This window comes from Impatiens glandulifera, chromosome 1 (assembly GCF_907164915.1).
Source record: "Impatiens glandulifera chromosome 1, dImpGla2.1, whole genome shotgun sequence".
NCBI lineage: Eukaryota > Viridiplantae > Streptophyta > Magnoliopsida > Ericales > Balsaminaceae > Impatiens > Impatiens glandulifera.
This window is the reverse complement of record NC_061862.1, coordinates 104,123,275-104,127,288: the sequence shown is the minus strand read 5'-3', so window position 1 is coordinate 104,127,288 and position 4,014 is coordinate 104,123,275.

Genomic DNA, 4,014 nt, shown 5'->3' with positions numbered 1-4,014 from the left:
GTGTTTACAATTACATATTTGTAAACACATTCAATCGTATTTGATAATTTTAAATGCATATATCTCAAAACAATACTTAATTTAAAACACAAATATGTCTAAATTGGTAAACTGTACATAAAGTTATGTCGTTATAAAATTTATGAAGAATAAATACCAAAATTATCTCTTTTCAAATTTTTTTCAATATTTTTATATTACATATTTTTTAGTCACTCAAATCAAATTCGACAAATCAAAATAAGTAAATCTTGATAAAAATACTAGATTTAAAAAATAACAAATTAAAATCGTAAATCTTTTTAAAAATACTAAATTTAAATAACAATATCTCCATAAATATTATTTTATTTACAAACGTGGTAAATTAATTAGAAAAACAAAAATAATAGGTAAAAATAAAAAATTGGGCGTTTTAAAAATTTTATAAAATTTGATGGTTCAAGCCTTATATGACATAATTTAAAATTCAATCCCCACTATTCAATTTCAAATCTCAAAATTAATTGAGTCCTACAAATAATAACCTGGCAAGCTATTATGGTTGATTAGTGGACCGGAATTGCTAAAATTTATGAATTCCTACTCCACGGCTAACTTAAATCCCAATAATATAAGAGGATCTCGATCTCGATTCATTCTTGGTAACTCAATCACTGCAAACCATTGTCACCCAAAAATAATTATTGTTAATTATACAATATAACACAACATCCAAGAACAAAGTCAAAGCATTCATTTTCTTTGCATTATGGAAGAGGAATTATAAGTCAATGCGTAGGCAACTCACTTGCATTGATGTCGATTGCATGATGTCGACATGCTCGAGATCATAGCCAATGAAGATCCTTAGAACTTTTGGGTAGGTATTTGTGCACTAGTTTTATTATCCCTAAATTATGAATAAATCTTGAATGATGAGATAACAATGAGATGATATCAATTTCAAGCCAGGTTAATTCAAAAATATCACATGATTCGATTTAATTAACTTATACCTCATCTTTTTATTTTATTGAATAGTTATATTAATAATTTGGATTAAGACCTAAATGCCTAATAAGTTTTGAAGTTCAATAAATTGACTAGAATCAATCAAATGGAATGAACATATTATATAAAAAAAAATATAAAAATAAAAGATTAAAGTTGAAGAAAATAAAGTGAATTAAATTTTGGCATTTATTAAAACTTAAATTATATATTTATTAAATTATAAGAGAAAGACAAGTTAAGAGTTGAGTTGGAATTTATATATTTTGAATTTAAAGCTTGGGTGTGTTAGAGTTTAGGTCAACTGATTAAATTTTTTATGTTTATATATATCATTTTTATTATTTTATCAAAAAATGTTAATTTATATTTAATAAATTCAAAAGAAAACTTTTTAATTAATTATTCAAATAAATGAATTTATGTGATTGATTTTATAAATAAAATTTTCAAATTTTATTTATATTATTTTTTATCTAACTTATACACATTTATATATAATATATAACTAATATTTTTATAAAATAAACCCATACTATTTAAAATAAACTTTAGCATTTTATGAATTAGAAGACCAATAATTTAAAAGTAAACTATGAATGTCAGCTTAGTTAAAAATAAATGAGTTTAGGATTTTTAGCCTACGACTCGTCGCATCAAAATATATGATTGTCGGGTCAAAAAAATTTAGTTAATTTAGATACCTAGATGAGTGTAAATGTATTTCGGACGATTTCGGTTTCGGTTTGAATTTGAAATTAGAATTGGAATTAATATTGAAAGTCAAATTTTAAATTCACACAAATTGACATTAAATTACAATTCAATTCTCATGTTTGAAAAAAATATAAAATTATATTTCAATTCCAATTTTTATGTTTGAAAAAATAAATAAAAATAATTTGAATATATTTTATTTATATTATTAAATACCTGTTCGCAAAATCTATTAGAATAGCTCAAGAATCGAGATCGATTGACAAAAAAATATTGGTTCGACATGTTAATTTCCTAAATTAAAAAATAAATATTAGTTGAATATTTAAATTCTTAAATAAATAAAATATTATTTCAAAATGTCAACTTAAAATTTCTAAAAAATAATTATTGGTTTAATACGTTAACAATGTTGTAATTAATAAAATCATTATATAATTTTGTTTAGAAAACATAGGTAAGTAATAAAATTTCACCAATCAAATTTATAAATTTTAGAATAATTATTTTGATTAAATAAATTCTAAATAATTAAAATTAATCACAAAACATGAATAACTATTTAAAATAAAGACCAAGAAAAATAAATAAAATAATTTGAGATAAACGTTGTATTTATTTTATCTCCAATTAATTTTAAGCGGTAAAATGTTTTAAAAAAAAGGTTAGGATAAATGTGATATCCATTTTATCCCAAATAAATTATTTATAAAATTTTAAATATATAAAAATAAAATTAATTAATAAAATAAATATTACGTAAATTTTAAATATTTTGCATATTTTATAAATTGAAAACTAAGCCATTGATGAAAGAAAATTAATTTAAAATAAATATTAAGACTAACAAAGGATTGTGATCTACTGAAACCGGAATTAAAAGAAACTTGTGTAGCAAACCCCACAGCCAACGGATGAGCGCAGTAATCTCATCCAACTCCCAACATCTTGGCGCGTCGCCAGCTCCAATGAAAGAGAGACGCGTTCGCGAAGCAGCAGATCAACTAACAAGCGACTCAATGACGTTAGTCAAAACGCACACGAAGCGTGCATCACTGACGGAACTCCCAGGCGTCCGCGCTTTGGACAAAAACGACGTCGTTTCAAGACCCTCACAATGCTTAAACACAAAAGAAGCAAATGTCGTCGTTTTCGCTCTGGTTTGTCTTCTTTATCGCGACGAACAACAATAATGTTCGGTCGAAACTTTTGATTTTTTAAAAGTGAAACTCGATCGATACTCAACCAAATCAGCTTATTCAAATGTTGAAAGGATCACCCTAACATGGTGATCATTTCACCTACGATTATAAGAGCAATCATGCCCTATAATGATCAACTAGATGAAGAATAAACAAAATCTATTAACGACGTTTTGTCTGAAATTCGATCCACTGAAAAAGATCCCATCAACTAGAACGAAGGTAAGAATCGGAATCCTAAACTCTCAATCCAATTCATACGAAATTAGCGATTAAATTTTCATTAAAAATTTTAAAATTTTGTATAAGGCTCTAAGGCTCGATTCTGGGCAATCACAAAACTTTTAAAAGAGTTCAGAAATGTTCTCTAACTCAATATAAGCTTACATTCATGTTGTAATTCAACTTATGAATTCAAATTGAAATTTTCAGTTCGACCAGATTTATATACTGTTTGTTTGTTCAATTCCTTGATTGAAAAATGATCCTGAGATCATTTTCAAACTTTTTGTCTAAAACAATTTGAATCAATTGATTCAAATCAAAATTACCGAAATTTGATTTTGAAAACTTTTCAAAATCGGGTTTCTATTTTTTAGTTATATATCTATCCAACCTTCTTAACACGTTTCTAAGGGTTTCAGGAGTATATTTAGACTAATTTCAAGCAATCCCGGTCATATTTAATAAAAAACTAATTTTTTTATAAAAATAAAAATTTTAGTTCTTTAATTGGTTAAAATGAACAACTAGTGTTCGTGTTTTGGTTTTATTCGATTATAATATGTACAAGGAAGTTGTTGGTAAACTCCTTACACCTGATAAAATCTTTAAAATAAAAAACACGATTTTGTCCAAAACGGTTTGAATCTAATGGGACATCATCCAAATCGAATGATGCATCGGGATAATGTTATAAATGATCCCTAGGACTAGACGAAGTTCTCGGTCATTTGGATTGAAGGAAAAATGCCCAAATCAAAATCATCAAACCTGCAGTTTGATGTTCTTGACGTTCGACCGAAGTTCGACTTGAGTTCAATTTCCGACAAAGAAACCTCGCACCCGACCGATGGATTTTTAGCCTAAGCTTGATTTTCGA